Here is a 15,573-nt window from a genome sequence, read left to right as displayed (position 1 = left end):
TTTCACTCTGTTTTCTCCTATATTGATAGATGTATTTGGAACTCTAAATCCAACACGGATTGTGCTAGCGTCTTGAAACATGACACAATGAAGTAGTTTCACGTTCTATCTCTATGTTTTGTTTCCTCTTGATGTAGCCCTATTCAGTGACTGGCGAGAAACACTTTCATGGAAAGGGGTTGCCAAGCTTCCTAAAATTACGAATCTCCAGAAATCTCAGCAAATATTTTTTCACCCAAACTGGATGATACTTTCAGGTAATGATCAGTACACTAAGGCGACTTGGTTCCCCAAATTTCGTTCTTCTATGTTGAAGCGTTCGTTTCCAGTAACAGTTTGAATTTTTAGGTTTCACTCTGTTTTCTCCTATATTGAGAGATGTATTTGGAACTCTAAATCCAACACGGTTTGTGCTAGGTTCTTGAAACTTGACACAATAAAGTAGTTTCACGTTCTATCTCTATGTTTTGTTTCCTCTTGATGTAGCCCTAAGCAGTAACTGGCGAGAAACACTTTCATGGAAAGGGGTTGCCAAGCTTCCTAAAATTACGAATCTCGAGAAATCTCAGCAAATATTTTTTCACCGAAACTGGATGATACTTTCAGGTAATGATCAGTACAATAAGGTGACTTGGTTCCCCAAATTTCGTTCTTCTATGTTGAAGCGTTCGTTTGCAGTTACACTTTGAATTTTTAGGTTTCACTCTGTTTTCTCCTATATTGATAGATGTATTTGGAACTCTAAATCCAACACGGTTTGTGCTAGGTTCTTGAAACATGACACAATGAAGTAGTTTCACGTTCTATCTCTATATTTTGTTTCCTCTTGATGTAGCCCTATGCAGTGACTGGCGAGAAACACTTTCATGGAAAGGGGTTGCCAAGCTTCCTAAAATTACGAATCTCCAGAAATCTCAGCAAATATTTTTTCACCCAAACTGTGTGATACATTCAGGTAATGATCAGTACACTAAGGCGACTTGGTTCCCCAAATTTCGTTCTTCTATGTTGAAGCGTTCGTTTCCAGTAACAGTTTGAATTTTTAGGTTTCACTCTGTTTTCTCCTATATTGATAGATGTATTTGGAACTCTAAATCCAACACGGTTTGTGCTAGCTTCTTGAAACTTGACACAATAAAGTAGTTTCACGTTCTATCTCTATGTTTTGTTTCCTCTTGATGTAGCCTTAAGCAGTGACTGGAGAGAAACACTTTAATGGAAAGGGGTTGCCAAGCTTCCTAAAATTACGAATCTCCATAAATCTCAGCAAATATTTTTTGACCCAAACTGGATGATACATTCAGGTAATGATCAGTACACTAAGGCGACTTGGTTCCCCAAATTTCGTTCTTCTATGTTGAAGCGTTCGTTTCCAGTAACAGTTTGAATTTTTATGTTTCACTCTGTTTTCTCCTATATTGATAGATGTATTTGGAACTCTAAATCCAACACGGTTTGTGCTAGCTTCTTGAAACATGACACAATGAAGTAGTTTCACGTTCTATCTCTATGTTTTGTTTCCTCTTGATGTAGCCCTAAGCAGTGACAGGCAAGAAACACTTTCATGGAAAGGGGTTGCCAAGCTTCCCAAAATTACGAATCTCCAGAAATCTCAGCAAATATTTTTTCACCCAAACTGGATGATACATTCAGGTAATGATCAGTACACTAAGGCGACTTGGTTCCCCAAATTTCGTTCTTCTATGTTGAAGCGTTCGTTTCCAGTAACACTTTGAATTTTTAGGTTTCACTCTGTTTTCTCCTATATTGATAGATGTATTTGGAACTCTAAATCCAACACGGTTTGTGCTAGCTTCTTGAAACTTGACACAATAAAGTAGTTTCACGTTCTATCTCTACGTTTTGTTTCCTCTTGATGTAGCCCTAAGCAGTAACTGGCGAGAAACACTTTCATGGAAAGGGGTTGCCAAGTTTCCAAAATTACGAATCTCGAGAAATCTCAGCAAATATTTTTTCACCCAAACTGGATGATACTTTCAGGTAATGATCAGTACACTAAGGCGACTTGGTTCCCCAAATTTCGTTCTTCTATGTTGAAGCGTTCGTTTGCAGTAACACTTTGAATTTTTAGGTTTCACTCTGTTTTCTCCTATATTGATAGATGTATTTGGAACTCTAAATCCAACACGGTTTGTGCTAGGTTCTTGAAACTTGACACAATAAATTAGTTTCACATTCTATCTCTACGTTTTGTTTCCTCTTGATGTAGCCTAAGCAGTAACTGGCGAGAAACACTTTCATGGAAAGGGGTTGCCAAGCTTCCTAAAATTACGAATCTCGAGAAATCTCAGCAAATATTTTTTCACCCAAACTGGATGATACTTTCAGGTAATGATCAGTACACTAAGGCGACTTGGTTCCCCAAATATCGTTCTTCTATGTTGAAGCGTTCGTTTGCAGTAACACTTTGAATTTTTAGGTTTCACTCTGTTTTCTCCTATATTGATAGATGTATTTGGAACTCTAAATCCAACACGGTTTGTGCTAGCTTCTTGAAACATGACACAATAAAGTAGTTTCACGTTCTATCTCTATTTTTTGATTCCTCTTGATGTAGCCCTAGCAGTGACTGGCGAGAAACACTTTCATGGAAAGGGGTTGCCAGGCTTCCCAAAATTACGAATCTCCAGAAATCTCAGCAAATATTTTTTCACCCAAACTGGATGATACTTTCAGGTAATGATCAGTACACTAAGGCGACTTGGTTCCCCAAATTTCGTTCTTCTATGTTGAAGCGTTCGTTTCCAGTAACAGTTTGAATTTTTAGGTTTCACTCTGTTTTCTCCTATATTGATAGATGTATTTGGAACTCTAAATCCAACACGGTTTGTGCTAGGTTCTTGAAACTTGACACAATAAATTAGTTTCACGTTCTCTCTCTACGTTTTGTTTCCTCTTGATGTAGCCCTAAGCAGTAACTGGCGAGAAACACTTTCATGGAAAGGGGTTGCCAAGTTTCCTAAAATTACGAATCTCGAGAAATCTCAGCAAATATTTTTTCACCCAAACTGGATGATACTTTCAGGTAATGATCAGTACACTAAGGCGATTTGGTTCCCCAAATTTCGTTCTTCTATGTTGAAGCGTTCGTTTCCAGTAACAGTTTGAATTTTTAGGTTTCACTCTGTTTTCTCCTATATTGATAGATGTGTTTGGAACTATAAATCCAACACGGTTTGTGCTAGCTTCTTGAAACTTGACACAATAAAGTAGTTTCACGTTCTATCTCTATTTTTTGATTCCTCTTGATGTAGCCCTAGCAGTGACTGGCGAGAAACACTTTCATGGAAAGGGGTTGCCAAGCTTCCTAAAATTACGAATCTCGAGAAATCTCAGCAAATATTTTTTCACCCAAACTGGATGATACTTTCAGGTAATGATCAGTACACTAAGGCGACTTGGTTCCCCGAATTTCGTTCTTCTAAGTTGAAGCGTTCGTTTCCAGTAACAGTTTGAATTTTTAGGTTTCACTCTGTTTTCTCCTATATTGATAGATGTATTTGGAACTCTAAATCCAACACGGTTTGTGCTAGGTTCTTGAAACTTGACACAATAAATTAGTTTCACGTTCTATCTCTACGTTTTGTTTCCTCTTGATGTAGCCCTAAGCAGTAACTGGCGAGAAACACTTTCATGGAAAGGGGTTGCCAAGCTTCCTAAAATTACGAATCTCGAGAAATCTCAGCAAATATTTTTTCACCCAAACTGGATGATACTTTCAGGTAATGATCAGTACACTAAGGCGACTTGGTTCACCAAATATCGTTCTTCTATGTTGAAGCGTTCGTTTGCAGTAACACTTTGAATTTTTAGGTTTCACTCTGTTTTCTCCTATATTGATAGATGTATTTGGAACTCTAAATCCAACACGGTTTGTGCTAGCTTCTTGAAACATGACACAATAAAGTAGTTTCACGTTCTATCTCTATTTTTTGATTCCTCTTGATGTAGCCCTAGCAGTGACTGGCGAGAAACACTTTCATGGAAAGGGGTTGCCAGGCTTCCCAAAATTACGAATCTCCAGAAATCTCAGCAAATATTTTTTCACCCAAACTGGATGATACTTTCAGGTAATGATCAGTACACTAAGGCGACTTGGTTCCCCAAATTTCGTTCTTCTATGTTGAAGCGTTCGTTTGCAGTAACACTTTGAATTTTTAGGTTTCACTCTGTTTTCTCCTATATTGATAGATGTATTTGGAACTCTAAATCCAACACGGTTTGTGCTAGCTTCTTGAAACATGACACAATAAAGTAGTTTCACGTTCTATCTCTATTTTTTGATTCCTCTTGATGTAGCCCTAGCAGTGACTGGCGGGAAACACTTTCATGGAAAGGGGTTGCCAGGCTTCCCAAAATTACGAATCTCCAGAAATCTCAGCAAATATTTTTTCACCCAAACTGGATGATACTTTCAGGTAATGATCAGTACACTAAGGCGACTTGGTTCCCCAAATTTCGTTCTTCTATGTTGAAGCGTTCGTTTCCAGTAACAGTTTGAATTTTTAGGTTTCACTCTGTCTTCTCCTATATTGATAGATGTATTTGGAACTCTAAATCCAACACGGTTTGTGCTAGGTTCTTGAAACTTGACACAATAAAGTAGTTTCACGTTCTATCTCTATGTTTTGTTTCCTCTTGATGTAGCCTTAAGCAGTGACTGGCTAGAAACACTTACATGGAAAGGGGTTGCCAAGCTTCCTAAAATTACGAATCTCCAGAAATCTCAGCAAATATTTTTTCACCCAAACTGGATGATACTTTCAGGTAATGATCAGTACACTAAGGCGACTTGGTTCCCCAAATTTCGTTCTTCTATGTTGAAGCGTACGTTTCCAGTAACATTTTGAATATTTAGGTTTCACTCTGTTTTCTCCTATATTGATAGATGTATTTGGAACTCTAAATCCAACACGGATTGTGCTAGCGTCTTGAAACATGACACAATGAAGTAGTTTCACGTTCTATCTCTATGTTTTGTTTCCTCTTGATGTAGCCCTATTCAGTGACTGGCGAGAAACACTTTCATGGAAAGGGGTTGCCAAGCTTCCTAAAATTACGAATCTCCAGAAATCTCAGCAAATATTTTTTCACCCAAACTGGATGATACTTTCAGGTAATGATCAGTACACTAAGGCGACTTGGTTCCCCAAATTTCGTTCTTCTATGTTGAAGCGTTCGTTTCCAGTAACAGTTTGAATTTTTAGGTTTCACTCTGTTTTCTCCTATATTGAGAGATGTATTTGGAACTCTAAATCCAACACGGTTTGTGCTAGGTTCTTGAAACTTGACACAATAAAGTAGTTTCACGTTCTATCTCTATGTTTTGTTTCCTCTTGATGTAGCCCTAAGCAGTAACTGGCGAGAAACACTTTCATGGAAAGGGGTTGCCAAGCTTCCTAAAATTACGAATCTCGAGAAATCTCAGCAAATATTTTTTCACCGAAACTGGATGATACTTTCAGGTAATGATCAGTACAATAAGGTGACTTGGTTCCCCAAATTTCGTTCTTCTATGTTGAAGCGTTCGTTTGCAGTTACACTTTGAATTTTTAGGTTTCACTCTGTTTTCTCCTATATTGATAGATGTATTTGGAACTCTAAATCCAACACGGTTTGTGCTAGGTTCTTGAAACATGACACAATGAAGTAGTTTCACGTTCTATCTCTATATTTTGTTTCCTCTTGATGTAGCCCTATGCAGTGACTGGCGAGAAACACTTTCATGGAAAGGGGTTGCCAAGCTTCCTAAAATTACGAATCTCCAGAAATCTCAGCAAATATTTTTTCACCCAAACTGTGTGATACATTCAGGTAATGATCAGTACACTAAGGCGACTTGGTTCCCCAAATTTCGTTCTTCTATGTTGAAGCGTTCGTTTCCAGTAACAGTTTGAATTTTTAGGTTTCACTCTGTTTTCTCCTATATTGATAGATGTATTTGGAACTCTAAATCCAACACGGTTTGTGCTAGCTTCTTGAAACTTGACACAATAAAGTAGTTTCACGTTCTATCTCTATGTTTTGTTTCCTCTTGATGTAGCCTTAAGCAGTGACTGGAGAGAAACACTTTAATGGAAAGGGGTTGCCAAGCTTCCTAAAATTACGAATCTCCATAAATCTCAGCAAATATTTTTTGACCCAAACTGGATGATACATTCAGGTAATGATCAGTACACTAAGGCGACTTGGTTCCCCAAATTTCGTTCTTCTATGTTGAAGCGTTCGTTTCCAGTAACAGTTTGAATTTTTATGTTTCACTCTGTTTTCTCCTATATTGATAGATGTATTTGGAACTCTAAATCCAACACGGTTTGTGCTAGCTTCTTGAAACATGACACAATGAAGTAGTTTCACGTTCTATCTCTATGTTTTGTTTCCTCTTGATGTAGCCCTAAGCAGTGACAGGCAAGAAACACTTTCATGGAAAGGGGTTGCCAAGCTTCCCAAAATTACGAATCTCCAGAAATCTCAGCAAATATTTTTTCACCCAAACTGGATGATACATTCAGGTAATGATCAGTACACTAAGGCGACTTGGTTCCCCAAATTTCGTTCTTCTATGTTGAAGCGTTCGTTTCCAGTAACAGTTTGAATTTTTAGGTTTCACTCTGTTTTCTCCTATATTGATAGATGTATTTGGAACTCTAAATCCAACACGGTTTGTGCTAGCTTCTTGAAACTTGACACAATAAAGTAGTTTCACGTTCTATCTCTACGTTTTGTTTCCTCTTGATGTAGCCCTAAGCAGTAACTGGCGAGAAACACTTTCATGGAAAGGGGTTGCCAAGTTTCCAAAATTACGAATCTCGAGAAATCTCAGCAAATATTTTTTCACCCAAACTGGATGATACTTTCAGGTAATGATCAGTACACTAAGGCGACTTGGTTCCCCAAATTTCGTTCTTCTATGTTGAAGCGTTCGTTTGCAGTAACACTTTGAATTTTTAGGTTTCACTCTGTTTTCTCCTATATTGATAGATGTATTTGGAACTCTAAATCCAACACGGTTTGTGCTAGGTTCTTGAAACTTGACAAAATAAATTAGTTTCACATTCTATCTCTACGTTTTGTTTCCTCTTGATGTAGCCTAAGCAGTAACTGGCGAGAAACACTTTCATGGAAAGGGGTTGCCAAGCTTCCTAAAATTACGAATCTCGAGAAATCTCAGCAAATATTTTTTCACCCAAACTGGATGATACTTTCAGGTAATGATCAGTACACTAAGGCGACTTGGTTCCCCAAATATCGTTCTTCTATGTTGAAGCGTTCGTTTGCAGTAACACTTTGAATTTTTAGGTTTCACTCTGTTTTCTCCTATATTGATAGATGTATTTGGAACTCTAAATCCAACACGGTTTGTGCTAGCTTCTTGAAACATGACACAATAAAGTAGTTTCACGTTCTATCTCTATTTTTTGATTCCTCTTGATGTAGCCCTAGCAGTGACTGGCGAGAAACACTTTCATGGAAAGGGGTTGCCAGGCTTCCCAAAATTACGAATCTCCAGAAATCTCAGCAAATATTTTTTCACCCAAACTGGATGATACTTTCAGGTAATGATCAGTACACTAAGGCGACTTGGTTCCCCAAATTTCGTTCTTCTATGTTGAAGCGTTCGTTTCCAGTAACAGTTTGAATTTTTAGGTTTCACTCTGTTTTCTCCTATATTGATAGATGTATTTGGAACTCTAAATCCAACACGGTTTGTGCTAGGTTCTTGAAACTTGACACAATAAATTAGTTTCACGTTCTCTCTCTACGTTTTGTTTCCTCTTGATGTAGCCCTAAGCAGTAACTGGCGAGAAACACTTTCATGGAAAGGGGTTGCCAAGTTTCCTAAAATTACGAATCTCGAGAAATCTCAGCAAATATTTTTTCACCCAAACTGGATGATACTTTCAGGTAATGATCAGTACACTAAGGCGATTTGGTTCCCCAAATTTCGTTCTTCTATGTTGAAGCGTTCGTTTCCAGTAACAGTTTGAATTTTTAGGTTTCACTCTGTTTTCTCCTATATTGATAGATGTGTTTGGAACTATAAATCCAACACGGTTTGTGCTAGCTTCTTGAAACTTGACACAATAAAGTAGTTTCACGTTCTATCTCTATTTTTTGATTCCTCTTGATGTAGCCCTAGCAGTGACTGGCGAGAAACACTTTCATGGAAAGGGGTTGCCAAGCTTCCTAAAATTACGAATCTCGAGAAATCTCAGCAAATATTTTTTCACCCAAACTGGATGATACTTTCAGGTAATGATCAGTACACTAAGGCGACTTGGTTCCCCGAATTTCGTTCTTCTAAGTTGAAGCGTTCGTTTCCAGTAACAGTTTGAATTTTTAGGTTTCACTCTGTTTTCTCCTATATTGATAGATGTATTTGGAACTCTAAATCCAACACGGTTTGTGCTAGGTTCTTGAAACTTGACACAATAAATTAGTTTCACGTTCTATCTCTACGTTTTGTTTCCTCTTGATGTAGCCCTAAGCAGTAACTGGCGAGAAACACTTTCATGGAAAGGGGTTGCCAAGCTTCCTAAAATTACGAATCTCGAGAAATCTCAGCAAATATTTTTTCACCCAAACTGGATGATACTTTCAGGTAATGATCAGTACACTAAGGCGACTTGGTTCCCCAAATATCGTTCTTCTATGTTGAAGCGTTCGTTTGCAGTAACACTTTGAATTTTTAGGTTTCACTCTGTTTTCTCCTATATTGATAGATGTATTTGGAACTCTAAATCCAACACGGTTTGTGCTAGCTTCTTGAAACATGACACAATAAAGTAGTTTCACGTTCTATCTCTATTTTTTGATTCCTCTTGATGTAGCCCTAGCAGTGACTGGCGAGAAACACTTTCATGGAAAGGGGTTGCCAGGCTTCCCAAAATTACGAATCTCCAGAAATCTCAGCAAATATTTTTTCACCCAAACTGGATGATACTTTCAGGTAATGATCAGTACACTAAGGCGACTTGGTTCCCCAAATTTCGTTCTTCTATGTTGAAGCGTTCGTTTCCAGTAACAGTTTGAATTTTTAGGTTTCACTCTGTTTTCTCCTATATTGATAGATGTATTTGGAACTCTAAATCCAACACGGTTTGTGCTAGCTTCTTGAAACTTGACACAATAAAGTAGTTTCACGTTCTATCTCTATGTTTTGTTTCCTCTTGATGTAGCCTTAAGCAGTGACTGGCGAGAAACACTTTCATGGAAAGGGGTTGCCAAGCTTCCTAAAATTACGAATCTCCAGAAATCTCAGCAAATATTTTTTCACCCAAACTGGATGATACTTTCAGGTAATGATCAGTACACTAAGGTGACTTGGTTCCCCAAATTTCGTTCTTCTATGTTGAAGCATTCATTTCCAGTAACAGTTTGAATTTTTAGGTTTCACTCTGTTTTCTCCTATATTGATAGATGTATTTGGAACTCTAAATCCAACACGGGTTGTGCTAGCTTCTTGGAACATGACACAATGAAGTAGTTTCACGTTCTATCTCTATGTTTTGTTTCCTCTTGATGTAGCCCTATGCAGTGACTGGCGAGAAACACTTTCATGGAAAGGGGTTGCCAAGCTTCCTAAAATTACGAATCTCGAGAAATCTCAGCAAATATTTTTTCACCCAAACTGGATGATACTTTCAGGTAATGATCAGTACACTAAGGCGACTTGGTTCCCCAAATATCGTTCTTCTATGTTGAAGCGTTCGTTTGCAGTAACACTTTGAATTTTTAGGTTTCACTCTGTTTTCTCCTATATTGATAGATGTATTTGGATCTCTAAATCCAACACGGTTTTTGCTAGCTTCTTGAAACATGACACAATAAAGTAGTTTCACGTTCTATCTCTATTTTTTGATTCCTCTTGATGTAGCCCTAGCAGTGACTGTCGAGAAACACTTTCATGGAAAGGGGTTGCCAGGCTTCCCAAAATTACGAATCTCCAGAAATCTCAGCAAATATTTTTTCACCCAAACTGGATGATACTTTCAGGTAATGATCAGTACACTAAGGCGACTTGGTTCCCCAAATTTCGTTCTTCTATGTTGAAGCGTTCGTTTCCAGTAACAGTTTGAATTTTTAGGTTTCACTCTGTTTTCTCCTATATTGATAGATGTGTTTGGAACTCTAAATCCAACACGGTTTGTGCTAGCTTCTTGAAACTTGACACAATAAAGTAGTTTCACGTTCTATCTCTATTTTTTGATTCCTCTTGATGTAGCCCTAGCAGTGACTGGCGAGAAACACTTTCATGGAAAGGGGTTGCCAAGCTTCCTACAATTACGAATCTCGAGAAATCTCAGCAAATATTTTTTCACCCAAACTGGATGATACTTTCAGGTAATGATCAGTACACTAAGGCGACTTGGTTCCCCAAATTTCGTTCTTCTATGTTGAAGCGTTCGTTTCCAGTAACAGTTTGAATTTTTAGGTTTCACTCTGTTTTCTCCTATATTGATAGATGTATTTGGAACTCTATATCCAACACGGTTTGTGCTAGCTTCTTGAAACTTGACACAATAAATTAGTTTCACGTTCTATCTCTACGTTTTGTTTACTCTTGATGTAGCCCTAAGCAGTAACTGGCGAGAAACACTTTCATGGAAAGGGGTTGCCAAGCTTCCTAAAATTACGAATCTCGAGAAAACTCAGCAAATATTTTTTCACCCAAACTGGATGATACTTTCAGGTAATGATCAGTACACTAAGGCGACTTGGTTCCCCAAATATCGTTCTTCTATGTTGAAGCGTTCGTTTCCAGTAACAGTTTGAATTTTTAGGTTTCACTCTGTTTTCTCCTATATTGATAGATGTATTTGGAACTCTAAATCCAACACGGTTTGTGCTAGCTTCTTGAAACATGACACAATGAAGTAGTTTCACGTTCTATCTCTATGTTTTGTTTCCTCTTGATGTAGCCCTATGCAGTGACTGGCGAGAAACACTTTCATGGAAAGGGGTTGCCAAGCTTCCTAAAATTACGAATCTCCAGAAATCTCAGCAAATATTTTTTCACCCAAACTGGATGATACTTTCAGGTAATGATCAGTACACTAAGGTGACTTGGTTCCCCAAGTTTCGTTCTTCTATGTTGAAGCGTTCGTTTCCAGTAACAGTTTGAATTTTTAGGTTTCACTCTTTTTTCTCCTATATTGATAGATGTATTTGGAACTCTAAATCCAACACGGTTTGTGCTAGCTTCTTGAAACATGACACAATGAAGTAGTTTCACGTTCTATCTCTATGTTTTGTTTCCTCTTGATGTAGCCCTATGCAGTGACTGGCGAGAAACACTTTCATGGAAAGGGGTTGCCAGGCTTCCCAAAATTACGAATCTCCAGAAATCTCAGCAAATATTTTTTCACCCAAACTGGATGATACTTTCAGGTAATGATCAGTAAACTAAGGCGACTTGGTTCCCCAAATTTCGTTCTTCTATGTTGAAGCGTTCGTTTCCAGTAACAGTTTGAATTTTTAGGTTTCACTCTGTTTTCTCCTATATTGATAGATGTATTTGGAACTCTAAATCCAACACGGTTTGTGCTAGCTTCTTGAAACTTGACACAATAAAGTAGTTTCACGTTCTATCTCTTTGTTTTGTTTCCTCTTGATGTAGCCTTAAGCAGTGACTGGCGAGAAACACTTTCATGGAAAGGGGTTGCCAAGCTTCCTAAAATTACGAATCTCCAGAAATCTCAGCAAATATTTTTTCACCCAAACTGGATGATACTTTCAGGTAATGATCAGTACACTAAGGTGACTTGGTTCCCCAAATTTCGTTCTTCTATGTTGAAGCATTCATTTCCAGTAACAGTTTGAATTTTTAGGTTTCACTCTGTTTTCTCCTATATTGATAGATGTATTTGGAACTCTAAATCCAACACGGTTTGTGCTAGCTTCTTGAAACATGACACAATGAAGTAGTTTCACGTTCTATCTCTATGTTTTGTTTCCTCTTGATGTAGCCCTATGCAGTGACTGGCGAGAAACACTTTCATGGAAAGGGGTTGCCAAGCTTCCTAAAATTACGAATCTCGAGAAATCTCAGCAAATATTTTTTCACCCAAACTGGATGATACTTTCAGGTAACGATCAGTACACTAAGGCGACTTGGTTCCCCAAATTTCGTTCTTCTATGTTGAAGCGTTCGTTTCCAGTAACAGTTTGAATTTTTAGGTTTCACTCTGTTTTCTCCTATATTGATAGATGTATTTGGAACTCTAAATCCAACACGGTTTGTGCTAGCTTCTTGAAACTTGACACAATAAATTAGTTTCACGTTCTATCTCTACGTTTTGTTTCCTCTTGATGTAGCCTTAAGCAGTAACTGGCGAGAAACACTTTCATGGAAAGGGGTTGCCAAGCTTCCTAAAATTACGAATCTCGAGAAATCTCAGCAAATATTTTTTCACCCAAACTGGATGATACTTTCAGGTAATGATCAGTACACTAAGGCGACTTGGTTCCCCAAATATCGTTCTTCTATGTTGAAGCGTTCGTTTGCAGTAACACTTTGAATTTTTAGGTTTCACTCTGTTTTCTCCTATATTGATAGATGTATTTGGAACTCTAAATCCAACACGGTTTGTGCTAGCTTCTTGAAACATGACACAATAAAGTAGTTTCACGTTCTATCTCTATTTTTTGATTCCTCTTGATGTAGCCCTAGCAGTGACTGGCGAGAAACACTTTCATGGAAAGGGGTTGCCAGGCTTCCCAAAATTACGAATCTCCAGAAATCTCAGCAAATATTTTTTCACCCAAACTGGATGATACTTTCAGGTAATGATCAGTACACTAAGGCGACTTGGTTCCCCAAATTTCGTTCTTCTATGTTGAAGCGTTCGTTTCCAGTAACAGTTTGAATTTTTAGGTTTCACTCTGTTTTCTCCTATATTGATAGATGTATTTGGAACTCTAAATCCAACACGGTTTGTGCTAGCTTCTTGAAACTTGACACAATAAAGTAGTTTCACGTTCTATCTCTATGTTTTGTTTCCTCTTGATGTAGCCTTAAGCAGTGACTGGCGAGAAACACTTTCATGGAAAGGGGTTGCCAAGCTTCCTAAAATTACGAATCTCCAGAAATCTCAGCAAATATTTTTTCACCCAAACTGGATGATACTTTCAGGTAATGATCAGTACACTAAGGTGACTTGGTTCCCCAAATTTCGTTCTTCTATGTTGAAGCATTCATTTCCAGTAACAGTTTGAATTTTTAGGTTTCACTCTGTTTTCTCCTATATTGATAGATGTATTTGGAACTCTAAATCCAACACGGTTTGTGCTAGCTTCTTGAAACATGACACAATGAAGTAGTTTCACGTTCTATCTCTATGTTTTGTTTCCTCTTGATGTAGCCCTATGCAGTGACTGGCGAGAAACACTTTCATGGAAAGGGGTTGCCAAGCTTCCTAAAATTACGAATCTCCAGAAATCTCAGCAAATATTTTTTCACCCAAACTGGATGATACATTCAGGTAATGATCAGTACACTAAGGTGACTTGGTTCCCCAAATTTCGTTCTTCTATGTTGAAGCGTTCGTTTCTAGTAACAGTTTGAATTTTTAGGTTTCACTCTGTTTTCTCCTATATTGATAGATGTATTTGGAACTCTAAATCCAACACGGTTTGTGCTAGGTTCTTGAAACTTGACACAATAAAGTAGTTTCACGTTCTATCTCTACGTTTTGTTTCCTCTTGATGTAGCCCTAAGCAGTAACTGGCGAGAAACACTTTCATGGAAAGGGGTTGCCAAGCTTCCTAAAATTACGAATCTCGAGAAATCTCAGCAAATATTTTTTCACCCAAACTGGATGATACTTTCAGGTAATGATCAGTACACTAAGGCGACTTGGTTCCCCAAATATCGTTCTTCTATGTTGAAGCGTTCGTTTGCAGTAACACTTTGAATTTTTAGGTTTCACTCTGTTTTCTCCTATATTGATAGATGTATTTGGAACTCTAAATCCAACAGGGTTTGTGCTAGCTTCTTGAAACTTGACACAATAAAGTAGTTTCACGTTCTATCTCTACGTTTTGTTTCCTCTTGATGTAGCCCTAAGCAGTTACTGGCGAGAAACACTTTCATGGGAAGGGGTTGCCAAGCTTCCTAAAATTACGAATCTCCAGAAATCTCAGCAAATATTTTTTCACCCAAACTGGATGATACTTTCAGGTAATGATCAGTACACTAAGGCGACTTGGTTCCCCAAATTTCGTTCTTCTATGTTGAAGCGTTCGTTTCCAGTAACAGTTTGAATTTTTAGGTTTCACTCTGTTTTCTCCTATATTGATAGATGTGTTTGGAACTCTAAATCCAACACGGTTTTTGCTAGCTTCTTGATACTTGACACAATAAAGTAGTTTCACGTTCTATCTCTATGTTTTGATTCCTCTTGATGTAGCCCTAAGCAGTGACTGGCGAGAAACACTTTCATGGAAAGGGGTTGCCAGGCTTCCCAAAATTACGAATCTCCAGAAATCTCAACAAATATTTTTTCACCGAAACTGGATGATACTTTCAGGTAATGATTAGTACACGAAGGCGATTTGGTTCCCCAAATTTCGTTCTTCTATGTTGAAGCGTTCGTTTCCAGTAACAGTTTGAATTTTTAGGTTTCACTCTGTTTTCTCCTATATTGATAGATGTGTTTGGAACTCTAAATCCAACACGGTTTGTGCTAGCTTCTTGAAACTTGACACAATAAAGTAGTTTCACGTTCTATCTCTATTTTTTGATTCCTCTTGATGTAGCCCTAGCAGTGACTGGCGAGAAACACTTTCATGGAAAGGGGTTGCCAAGCTTCCTAAAATTACGAATCTCGAGAAATCTCAGCAAATATTTTTTCACCCAAACTGGATGATACTTTCAGGTAATGATCAGTACACTAAGGCGACTTGGTTCCCCAAATTTCGTTCTTCTATGTTGAAGCGTTCGTTTGCAGTAACACTTTGAATTTTTAGGTTTCACTCTGTTTTCTCCTATATTGATAGATGTATTTGGAACTCTAAATCTAACACGGTTTGTGCTAGCTTCTTGAAACATGACACAATAAAGTAGTTTCACGTTCTATCTCTATTTTTTGATTCCTCTTGATGTAGCCCTAGCAGTGACTGGCGGGAAACACTTTCATGGAAAGGGGTTGCCAGGCTTCCCAAAATTACGAATCTCCAGAAATCTCAGCAAATATTTTTTCACCCAAACTGGATGATACTTTCAGGTAATGATCAGTACACTAAGGCGACTTGGTTCCCCAAATTTCGTTCTTCTATGTTGAAGCGTTCGTTTCCAGTAACAGTTTGAATTTTTAGGTTTCACTCTGTCTTCTCCTATATTGATAGATGTATTTGGAACTCTAAATCCAACACGGTTTGTGCTAGATTCTTGAAACTTGACACAATAAAGTAGTTTCACGTTCTATCTCTATGTTTTGTTTCCTCTTGATGTATCCCAATGCAGTGACTGGCGAGAAACACTTTCATGGAAAGGGGTTGCCAGGCTTCCCAAAATTACGAATCTCCAGAAATCTCAGCAAATATTTTTTC

This window comes from Spermophilus citellus (genome assembly GCF_964194105.1).
Source record: "Spermophilus citellus genome assembly, chromosome: 11".
Lineage (NCBI taxonomy): Eukaryota > Metazoa > Chordata > Mammalia > Rodentia > Sciuridae > Spermophilus > Spermophilus citellus.
The sequence above is the reverse complement of the archived record's forward strand: the minus strand, read 5'-3'. Positions refer to the sequence as shown.